A 12,622-nucleotide genomic window follows, 5' to 3' on the forward strand; every position below is an offset into this window, starting at 1 on the left:
TGTATCACCTGTGTTCTGAATAATTCAGAATTTACTTAGAATGTTAACACGATATACATTAAAAGAGTGAATAGATGCTATTCAATATTAATTTCATAGGGGGTAAAAGTAGATGATACATTCTGTTGTGGTAAAGTTTCATGAATAACCCATCTTTTTTTACTGATACCTCATTCATACTGTAACTAATGTGAGTGGAAAAGTAAGTGTCAGTTTTCCAATGACAAACTCACCTCCATGGATCTTGAAAATCTGTATCCTCATGATCACGATGTCATCCGACTGGATCCTCAAATGTACTGGCAGCACAGTGTCTGCCGGATGCTGATTGTCAGATCAAATCAGAACACTCCTCCCTCACTGCATTACCCACTGACAAGTGTCTGTGATGTGATATGCTGCGCAAATTTAATAAACTCCTGTCGCAATCTTTGTTCCCAAAGCTCTCCAAACATTGTCTCTCAGCAACCCTTGAATGTTCAATGTAAGGTATCTCAGATATATTTACATGGAAATGTGTTGCAATCACATTAGGATCAGTGTAAAATAACATGGCAGATAGTTGGTCAGCAATGAAATCATTGGGCTTTGATTGTGAAAATATGAGATATTGAAATAATCTGGGCATAATCAGATGTTTCTGCCCACCAGACGGCAGAGTCAATCACATTTACACTGCACTCACTTTACAGGCTCATAAATGACTGAAGCCGCCGTCATATGTCAATGTTTGTTTTCAATTAGTGATAATAGAGAAAAGCAATGTTGTTACATAATGATATTGGTAAGTCTTAATAAGGAGTTTATTGGCACTAGGTTCTTATCTGCATAAGAACAAAAACAAGTTTTAAGATGAGAGTATCAAAACATGACAATAAAATGCATGCAGCATAGCATGAGACAAACTATATGCAATGACAACAATATAACTTTTCTGATAATAATACAAATAAAAAAAATTATATATATTTTTTATATAATTAGTGCACAGTCGTCGACCACATGAATGCCTTCCTTGACTACTAACCAGTTGCACCATCGAAAAGGATCCTCTTCATTGGCGACTTTTCAAGCTGTGAAGTGTGCTCTTAACGCTGTTACAAAGGCAGTGTCTGAACTTGCTCTTTGCAGCAGAGGAGAAGTAGAAGACTATGGGGTCCAGACAGGAGCTAAAGGTGTTTATCAGGTTGGCTTGTCACACCAAGTAGTGACTTTGGACATGAACCCCACAACATGGGCGGGACACATTGTAAGACCCAAAACGCTGGTTTTTGATGGAAACCAGCAGAGTACCCAGAGCCAGCTCGATGGTACGCATGCGCTTCTGCCGGCGGATGTTGGGCAGCCAAGACAGGATACGGATGAAGTTGGCATAGCAGAAGCAGCAGATCAGGAATGGAATGCAGAAGAGAACTAGGAAAATCTCTAAATGTACAGGAAAAAGAATACTGAGCTGTACATTTGGTGAAATCTCCATAGTATTATGATTGGTAACTTGGAATTGCATTACGAAGACAACACTGCAGTGGGCAAGGGACAGGATCCAGAAACTACACAGGCCAACAGAGTGTAGCCAACCCTGCCTGATGCTGTGAATCTTATGGGATAAGCGACACCAAGGTAGCGCTCCACAGTCACTGCTGTTAGGAGGAGGGTGCTGGTGTAGATTGTGGTGTAGAAGTAGGGCTGTGGCGGGGACCGTATTACCGCCACACCGGCGATCACTAGTCATGAAGACAGTAAAATTCCATATGATCGTTTAGTCACGGTAATTAGGCTTCTCCAAGCTCTGATGCTGCTGATGGTCATTAGTATCCTACCAAACTTGCTAACTGCCTGGTACTCAGCACTCTATTGTCCCTCTAATCACTTTGACATCAATGCAAATGTAATTGAAAATCTAATCACACTTCATGAGAGCCCATGAGCTCACGTCGCGCAACATTTCTATAGGCTATGCGATTGAGTGAGAAAACAGAGGGATGGCCTCTATTAAAAAGAGGAGGCCTACTATATTTATTTATCAACTTTCCTAATATTAAGCACATTGCTTATCTTTACAACCGGAGAATAGCCTACCTGGCTGGCATGAAAATGAACCACGGGAAAAACGTCCTCCGTTCGCTATTTAAGTGCATAGATGACATTTATAGCTTACTGCCAAGTGTGCAAAAAAAATGGTGAGGGCTTTAGGTGCCAAGCCAAATTTCTTCAGCCTCCTGAGGTTGAAGAGGCAGTATTGCGCCTTCTTCACTACACTCTGTGTGGGTGGACCATTTCAGTTTGTCAGTGATGTGTATGCCGARGAACTTGAAGCGTTCCACCTTCTCCCCTGTGGTCCCGTCGATGTGGATGGGGGTGCTCCCTCTGCTTTTTCCTGAAGTCCACGATCAGCTCCTTTGTTTTGTTGACGATGAGTGAGAGATTATTTTCCTGGCACCATACTCCCAGGGTACTCACCTCCTCCCTGTAGGCTGTCTCGTCATTGTTGGTAATCAGGCCTACAGTACCACTGTTGTGTCATCTGCAAACTTGATGATTGAGTTGGAGGCATGCTTGGCCACGCAGCCATGGGTGAACAGGGAGTACAGGAGGGGGCTGAGCACGCACCCTTGTGGGGGCCCTGTGTTGAGGATCAGCGAAGTGCAGGTGTTGTTTCCTACCTTCACCACCTGGGGGTGGCCCGTCAGGAAGTCCAGGACCTAATTGCACAGGGCAGGGTTCAGACACAGGGCCCCGAGCTTAATGATGAGCTTGGAGGGTACTATGGTGTTGAATGCTGAGCTTTAGGCAAGTCCATATTATGGCAAGAACAGCTCAAATAAGCAACGAGAAACGACAGTCCATCATTACTTTAAGACATGAAGGTCAGTCAATCTGTATGTCTTCACTATTATTCTACAAAGTAGAAAATTGTAAAAATAAAGAAAACTGTTTGAATGAGTAGGTGTGTCCAAACTTTTCACTGGTACTGTATGTTTTGAATATTTATTTCTCACACAGAATATAATATTTAAACTTTGTTACTATGGGGCATAGTAGATTGACATGGGCTAGTGCTTTTGTTGTTCGTGATCCAGATTTGTTCAATTGTATTCTTCATACTATAAAATAATATAAAATAATTCCATGGAATTCTAAGCAAATCTTGTCTGCTAAATTAACTAATGTAGCCCACAGCCAATTTGCATAGCTCAATCAGGACCTAACATAAGGACAACTCAGAGTATGCTATTCTGTTCTTCTGAAATAGACTACATTTTCTTCATATCATGTTAGACCTTTCTAAAATAAATAATGGATTTATTGTGAAGGTGTAGGTTACATTACATATATTTATTAGACTTTTTAAAATGTACATGTTCCAAAGGTCTGCATCAGTGGCAGGGATGTGTGGAAGCCAGGAGATGCTAAATGTGTTTATGTTAATTAACAGTCAATTACCGTGAGACCGACAATTATTTGCTTGACAATCACTTGCTGATGGAATTTCGTGACCACCACAGCCCTATGTAGAAGTTACTGGACACCGGAAGTAGTAGAGGTTATATTCCTGCTTTGTCGGCCGCCTCCATCTTGAAAGGCAGAAAGATGAGGTCGGAGATGGTCAGGTTGAGTAGCAGGATGGCGGCACGTTTGCGGCGCACCTTTCGTCAAAAAGTGCAAAATGCCAGGATGTTGGCAGGTACCCCGATCAGGAAGGTGGTGATCTGGACAAATAGTGCAAACCGCCGGGAAAGTAATCTGCTGCTGTCGTGGGCAGTTACTGTCAGCGATGTTGTCACCACAAGTAAGATGATATACTGACTGTTCAACTCAAAACTATTGGCAGGAGCCTACTGGGAACAGACGTCAATTCAACATCTATTCCACATTGGTTCGAMGTCATTTCATTGAAATGGCGTGGAAACAACGTTGATTCTGATGTGTAGTAACTGATGTGTAGCTACTATGAGTTGTGTTGTCATAGTTGTCAAGTATTATTTACAGTATTATATTTTAGCAGAGTCCATGAAGTTAAACTTTTGAATACTCAAACTTAATATTCTGAAAATACTAACCTGAGGTATCAATGATTAGACAGGATACATTTGCACCTTCTACAATTTTCTTCAAACTCGCCTACTCAGTAGCCCAGATCCTCTAAGACATTATGGTAACCAGACAATCAGATAAGATTAAACAGTCATAGGCATCTGTCTTACACTGGTCTAGGGAGTTGGAAGTGGTTTTATTCAAGGAGGTGGAAAGTGAGTGCAAATTAGTCACGAAATGCAAAGTATCAAAAATCCAAACCAAAAAGAGGTACCCCTTTCCCTCTCCACTGGCTCTCTTTGGTCATAGTTATAGGACCTTAAGGCCCCTGTCAGTCATGACTCACCCTCCTACCTTTTTTGGAGAAAAACATATATGTTTTGTGTGTGTGTGTGTGTGTGTGTGTGTGTGTGTGTGTGTGTGTGTGTGTGTGTGTGTGTGTGTGTGTGTGTGAGATACCTGGGCAATATGGATACGTACAGTATATAAAGATTAACAAGCATAAATACAGTAGATTTTTTACGTTTTTCATGTATAAATTACAATATTTTCTCTAGATGACCTTTTTATTTTCTCTAATTTCAAGAACTACAGGCAATTACACTAACTTTGGTCAATTACATGTAGTTTTTACAACTCTAAAATAATCTAAATGTATGTGTTGTGCAAAGTATTTTTATTCTCAGTCCACAGAATGGAACACGTATCATTGAACCATGATAATGTGAGTTACCAATGATATACACTATTAGTTTCTGGGGAAAACATCCTTGTTTCTATCGCTTCTAGCATATTTATTTTGACCCCATTCATGAAAGCTCACCCTTCCAGGAAAACATAAGTTTGTTATAACTGGTCTACGTTGTGGGGGAACAATCACATGTGTGGATTATGTCTGGATTTAGGACTAGCAGAGCATACCTATAAAGCAAAAAGCAAGGGGATGACAGTTGAGAAAATAGGCAAAATAATGAAAAATAATTGAATCCACAATTACATAATATGCAATGAACTACTGACTTTTTCATTGGTAAATCATTATTATAACCAAATGAAACCTTTGGTTAATACGTGTCTACAGCTCACAAGTATTATTAAAAATGTGTAAGAAATTGAAATACTTAATATATGTACCCCATCTCAATTTCCACAAGAGACATATTCTGAACTTTTAAACAAAATGGTAAACTCTTTACACATACTTATGCTACTTTCACATAACAAAATACAATGTCAGTGTCAGTGTATGGATCCTTCGATGCTGTGGGGAATGTGTTATATCTTGTACATGTTCCCTCCTATAGATATTCCTTAACAACCTAGATCCTAGTACATTAGTAGTACATAACCGTGTAATAGTGTAGTACTACAGTACGGACCTGTCTTCTGGATATGTGTAGTACTGCATATAAAACATCAGTGACTCTTTGATTCAACAAAAGTTCTTGTTCTCTACAGATTAACATAAACAATATTTCACTCCACTCTAAAAATATACTTTTGGATTATTTTTTATTTTATTTTTTATTTTTATTTCACCTTTATTTAACCAGGTAGGCTAGTTGAGAACAAGTTCTCATTTGCAACTGCGACCTGGCCAAGATAAAGCATAGCAGTGTGAACAGACAACACAGAGTTACACATGGAGTAAACAATAAACAAGTCAATAACATGGTAGAAAAAAAGAGAATCTATATACAATGTGTGCAAAAGGCATGAGGTAGGCAAAAATCGAATAATTACAATTTAGCAGATTAACACTGGAGTGATAAATCATCAGATGATCATGTGCAAGAAGAGATACTGGTGTGCAGAAGAGCAGAAAAGTAAAAAATAAAAGCAGTATGGGGGTGAGGTAGGTAAATTGGGTGGGTAGTTTACAGATGGACTATGTACAGCTGCAGCGATCGGTTAGCTGCTCGGATAGCAGATTTTTAAAGTTGTTGAGGGAGATAAAAGTCTCCAACTTCAGAGATTTTTGCAATTCGTTCCAGTCGCAGGCAGCAGAGAACTGGAAGGAAAGGCGTCCAAATGAGGTTTTAGCTTTAGGGATGATCAGTGAGATACACCTGCTGGAGCGCGTGCTGCGGGTGGGTGTAGCCATCGTGACCAGTGAACTGAGATAAGGCGGCACTTTACCTAGCATAGCCTTGTAGATGACCTGGAGCCAGTGGGTCTGACGACGAACATGTAGCGAGGGCCAGCCGACTAGGGCATACAGTCGCAGTGGTGGGTCGTATAAGGTGCTTTAGTAACAAAACGAATGGCACTGTGATAAACTGCATCCAGTTTGCTGAGTAGAGTGTTGGAAGCTATTTTGTAGATGACATCGCCAAGTCGAGGATCGGCAGGATAGTCAGTTTTACTAGGGTAAGTTTGGCGGCATGAGTGAAGGAGGCTTTGTTGCGGAATAGAAAGCCGATTCTTGATTTGATTTGGATTGAGATGTTTGATATGAGTCTGGAAGGAGAGTTTGCAGTCTAGCCAGACACCTAGGTACTTATAGATGTCCACATATTCTAGGTCGGAACCGTCCAGGGTGGTGATGCTAGTCGGGCGGGCGGGTGCAGGCAGCGAACGGTTGAAAAGCATGCATTTGGTTTTACTAGCGTTTAAGAGCAGTTGGAGGCCACGGAAGGAGTGTTGTATGGCATTGAGCTCGTTTGGAGGTTAGATAGCACAGTGTCCAAGGAAGGGCCGGAAGTATATAGAATGGTGTCGTCTGCGTAGAGGGGGATCAGGGAATCGCCCGCAGCAAGAGCAACATCATTGATGTATACAGAGAAAAAGAGTCGGCCCGAGAATTGAACCCTGTGGTACCCCCATAGAGACTGCAAGAGGACCGGACAACATGCCCTCCGATTTGACACACTGAACTCTGTCTGCCAAAGTAGTTGGTGAACCAGGCAAGGCAGTCATTAGAAAAAACCGAGGCTACTGAGTCTGCCGATAAGAATATGGTGATTGACAGAGTCGAAAGCCTTGTGCCAGGTCGATGAAGACGGCTGCACAGTAATGTCTTTTATCGATGGCGGTTATGATGTCGTTTAGTACCTGAGCGTGGCTGAGGTGCACCCGTGACCGGCTCGGAAACCGGATTGCACAGCGGAGAAGGTACGGTGGGATTCGAGATGGTCAGTGATCTGTTTGTTGACTTGGCTTTCGAAGACCTTAGATAGGCAGGGCAGGATGGATATAGTCTGTAACAGTTTGGGTCCAGGGTGTCTCCCCCTTTGAAGAGGGGGATGACCGCGGCAGCTTTCCAATCCTTGGGGATCTCAGATGATACGAAGGAGAGGTTGAACAGGCTGGTAATAGGGGGTGCGACAATGGCGGCGGACAGTTTTAGAAATAGGGGGTCCAGATTGTCAAGCCCAGCTGATTTGTATGGGTCCAGGTTTTCCAGCTCTTTCAGAACATCTGCTATAAACAGATGTAAATAAACATTATAAACATGTAAATACATTTTTTTTTTAAAGGAATACTCAAATAGCCCCTATATCGTCATGTCATATACATCATAACCCGAGGGGGTTCACAGTTGTTCAAATGTTGCATATACATTTTTTTGTATCTCGATATTGTGTTATATGTTGGAATGTCTAATAAACAAATATATTGTATACACTAATAATAATATTTTGTCAGAAATATATAAATATAATAATAATAATAAAGTTGTATTATGCCGTCATGCCGACGATACAGTTGGTTGTGTACTCTATCGTCCGCTCTGCTGATCGTTCTCTATCTGTATTATCTACATTATGCGTACATTATTTTGCATAAAATCTTTATTGACCTTAAATTATTATTGAATACGTGTAAAACKAAGTATATGTTGTTTTCTCGAGTGTACGAAAATTATTCTAATGATTGAAGAGGATGTACCTAGTATGTTGTATTAGTATAGACGTTAAGCTGACTTTTAAAAAACATATTGATGAGTTAGTTAATTAAGAAGCTGAATATAAAAAATGTGGCTTCTTACATAGAAATAGGTCAGGCCTCTTGCTCAATAGTACAAAGGAGATCATCTATGTTCCTACTGGTTCTAGACTATGTTGATATAATCTATATGAATGCAGTGGCCAATTCATTAAAAACTCTAGATGCATTTTACCGTCGCGACGTAACCTGAACGGCCATCTGCGGCCCGCTAATCGTTAGCTGTCTTATCGGCTGCTATCTGAGTAGGTCTATCGGACAATTGTCTTGGGTCACTATAACTATATCTAATTTGCCAATTGGATTGGTCCTCTCTACCCCACAGTACCCCACCAATCTCCCGACGGAAACGCACGAGGTGGCTAAAAACACACCTCCATCCTCTGCCAGCTTGCTAACCATGGCCCGGCTAGCTGTCTGTGACCCCAAACAACCTCACTACTCACTGGACCCTTATGATCACTTGGCTAAGCATGCCTCTCCTTAATGTCAATATGCCTTGTCCATTGCTGTTCTGGTTAGTGTTTATTGGCTTATTTCACTGTAGAGCCTCTAGCCCTGCTCCTTATACCTTATCCAACCTTTCAGTTCCACCACCCACACATGCGATGACATCACCTGGTTTCAATTATGTTTCTAGAGACAATATCTCTCTCATCATCACTCAATGCCTAGGTTTACCTCCACTGTATTCACATCCTACCATACCTTTGTCTGTACATTATACCTTGAAGCTATTTTATCGCCTCCAGAAACCTGCTCCTTTTACTCTCTGTTCCAGACGTCCTAGACAACCAATTCTCATAGCTTTTAGCCGTACCCTTATCCTACTCCTCCTCTGTTCCTCTGGTGATGTAGAGGTGAATCCAGGCCCTGCAGTGCCTAGCTCCACTCCTATTCCCCAGGCGCTCTCGTTTGATGACTTCTGTAACCGTAATAGCCTTGGTTTCATGCATGTTAACATTAGAAGCCTCCTCCCTAAGTTTGTTTTATTCACTGCTTTAGCACACTCTGCCAACCCGGATGTTTTAGCCGTGTCTGAATCCTGGCTTAGGAAGACCACCAAAAACTCTGAAATCTCCATCCCTAACTACAACATTTTCAGACAAGATAGAACGGCCAAAGGGGGCGGTGTTGCAATCTACTGCAGAGATAGCCTGCAGAGTTCTGTCCTACTATCCAGGTCTGTACCCAAACAATTTGAACTTCTACTTTTAAAAATCCACCTCTCTAAAAACAAGTCTCTCAACGTTGCCGCTTGCTATAGACCACCCTCTGCTCCCAGTTATGCTCTGGACACCATATGTGAACTGATTGCCCCCCATCTATCTTCAGAGCTCCTGCTGCTAGGTGACCTAAACTGGGATATGCTTAACACCCCAGCCATCCTACAATCTAAGCTTGATGCCCTCAATCTCACACAAATGATCAATGAACCTACCAGGTACCACCCCAAAGCCATAAACACGGGCACCCTCATAGATATCATCCGAACCAACTTGCCCTCTAAATACACCTCTGCTGTTTTCAACCAAGATCTCAGCGATCACTGCCTCATTGCCTGCATCCCTAATGGGTCAGCGGTCACCGCATAACACGTGTTATGCGCTCCACCGCATAACACGGTGCCTGACCAGTACGACACTCGCCACGGTAAGCACGAGGAGTTGGCTCAGGTCTCCAACCTGACTCAGCCAATCTCCTCGTGTGCCCCCCCCAATTTTTTTTTTTAGGGCTGCCTCTCGGGCTTCCTCGCTAACCGTGTATGTCTCGCCGACTCCATTCTACGGTATCCCTCTTCGCACTGCTCAATTGAATCCCAGGCGGGCTCTGGCACTCTCCCTGGGTTGACCGACCACCTCTCTACCTCTTCCCAGGTTGTCTCATACTCCTGGCCACACTGCTTGGTCCATTGGTGGTGGGAAGTTCTGTCACGGCCGTCAAAGGAACAGGACCAAAGCGCAGCGTGGTGAGCGTACATATTCCTTTTATTAAGATGATGACACAGACAAAAACAATACACAATACAAAACAACCGTGAAGCTTACAGGGCATAAGTGCCCCTAACAAAGACAACTTCCCACAAAGAAAATATGGTTCCCAATCAGAGACAACGATAGACAGCTGTCCCTAACTGAGAACCATACCCGGCCAAAACATAGAAATAAAAATCATAGAAAAACAAAACATAGAATGCACACACCAAATCACACCCTGACCAAACCAAATAGAGACATAAAAAGGCTCTCTAAGGTCAGGGCGTGACACCTACCTGGTTAAATAAAGGTGAAATAAAAAAATAAAACACACCTACCCCACCAGACATGCCAGCAGTCTTGTTATCACAGTCCCCAAATCCAGAACAAATTCAAGAAAGCGTACAGTATTATATAGAGCCATTATTGCATGGAACTCTTTTCCATCTCATATTGCTCAAATAAACAGCAAACCTGGTTTAAAAAAACAGAAAGCAACGCCTCACGGCACAACGCCTGTCCCGTATTTGACCTAGATAGTTTGTGTGCATGCATTGATATGTAGGCTACATGTGCCTTTTTTTAAATGTATGTAGTTCTGTCCTTGAGCTGTTCTTGTCTATTAATATTCTGTATTATGTCATTCTGTTTCATGTTTTGTGTGGACCCCAGGAAGAGTAGCTGCTGCTTTTGCAACAGCTAATGGGGATCCTAATAAAACACCAAAAAATACCCTCCAAAAACTCGTAGGCGAACACCAATACTGTACATACAAGTGTGCTGTTGTTCTTTTCTGACTTGAAACTTGGGCCCTTGTCATGAAGAGGTCCGGAAATGACCTAAATCTAATTTGTCACGTGCACAGGATACAGCAGGTGTGAACAGTACAGTGAAATGCTACTTGCAAGCTCTTCCTCTACAACACGAGAAATAAAAATACATACGAGAATATACACTCTACACAAATAAGCATATTCCTTCCTACAAGCTCCTCTTATAATTTCCTCTAGATAAAAATGACCCTCACGGTTCTTGAAATAGCTACACTGATAAGCATTATATTTGATTCTGACATGAATGACTTGATGAGAAATCTAAAAGATAGTTGGCAAGAAAAGCAATAACATTAGGTAAGGATAATGTCTTAATAAGGAGTTTATTGACAATAACTGATCACTAAAAAAGCATGACAAATKACATGTGTAATAACGCATAGACAATATACTGTCAATTCAAGTGCAATGACCACAATGTGACTTTTCTGATACTGATTTTTTTCAAATAAATAATTTGTGCAGCAATTGCATATTGATATTCTGGCGTTTACAGTCTCAATAAGCATGCCATAAGATTAGCCACAAAGACAAATTGGAAGCTTCTTTATTCCCTTTAATAACATATTTTAAAGTTTACCATTCTAATGCACTATTCTCATCATTACCCTCTGTACAAGTAATTCAAATGTACTGTAATAACCCTTGTGGGACACAAGCTTAGTTACCAGTAGTCTATAGCAGTTTTCAGATGGACAAATGCTATCAAAATGCTTGACCATGGTATCAGAATTCTAGATCACATTGTGGAAATACACAATTTCAATGCTTTGTGTACACTTTGTATGGATGGACAAAACTGATTTACTAGTCACTGATTCATCGTGGGGTGTAATTTGTCCCCCTTTTGGCAGCAGCGACAAACCTCTGGCTGGACGAATGGGTGGAGTCCATAGGGTCTGGTGTATTACCAGCATGGCCTTTGGACTGTGGCCTTTGGATTGAGCTTAGCCTTGATTCGCTTCAGGTTGAGAGTGCTCCTAATAGCTGAAGAGGAGAAGTAGAAGACGATGGGGTCCAGACAGGCATTGAAGGTGGTGAGCAGAATGGCATTGTTGCGCCAAGTAGGGACTTTATTCTGCATGATCCCCACCATATGGGACACGTTGTAGGGTCCAAAGCAGAGGGCGAACACTAGCAGAGTCCCCAACGCCAGCCCAATGGCGCGCAGGCGCCGGTGCTGGCTGATGTTGGGAAGCCTAGACAGGATACGGATGAAGTTGACATAGCAGAAGGTGCTGATCAGGAAGGGTACACAGAAGAGAACCAGGGACATCTCTAAGCGTACCGGGAGAAGGGTAATAAGCTGGACATCATTGAAATTCCCATAGCAGGTAGTGTTGTCGGCATCTTTGTCTAATTGCATTACGAAGACAACACTGCAGTGTGCAAGGGACAGGATCCAGAAAACTACACAGGCCAACTGTGCGTGGACAACCCTGCCTGGTGCTGTGAACCTTACGGGATACGCCACGCTGAGGAAGCGCTCCACACTCACCGCGGTCAGGAGGAGAGTGCTGTTGTAGATAGTTGAGAAGAACAGGAAACCAGTGACTGGACACAGAAAGTAAGGGAGGGTCCAGTTAAAATCATCAACAACCTCCTTCATCTTGAAGGGCAGGAAGGCAAGGAAGATGAGGTCAGAGATAGTCAGGTTGAGTAGCAGGATGTCGATGGGGGCAGGTTTGCGACGCACCTTTCGGCAAAAGGTGCAGAATGCCAGGATGTTGGCAGGTACCCCGATCAGGAAGGTGGTGATGTAGACGAACAGCGCAAAGCTGCATGAAATGTAATCTGCTGGCCTCATATTGGCAGGTACTGTTAGCGTTG

At 42.3% G+C, this 12,622-nt stretch overlaps 2 pseudogenes; both read right to left on the reverse strand.

Annotated features, from left to right (window-relative positions):
- Window positions 1–1,054: 1,054 nt before the first annotated feature.
- On the reverse strand, window positions 1,055–4,342 carry LOC111955463 (free fatty acid receptor 3-like; annotated as a pseudogene).
- Window positions 4,343–11,096: 6,754 nt separating this feature from the next.
- Window positions 11,097–12,622, reverse strand: LOC111956161 (free fatty acid receptor 3-like; annotated as a pseudogene).

The sequence above is a fragment of the Salvelinus sp. IW2-2015 genome, linkage group LG31 (assembly GCF_002910315.2).
Source record: "Salvelinus sp. IW2-2015 linkage group LG31, ASM291031v2, whole genome shotgun sequence".
NCBI classification, from domain to species: domain Eukaryota; kingdom Metazoa; phylum Chordata; class Actinopteri; order Salmoniformes; family Salmonidae; genus Salvelinus; species Salvelinus sp. IW2-2015.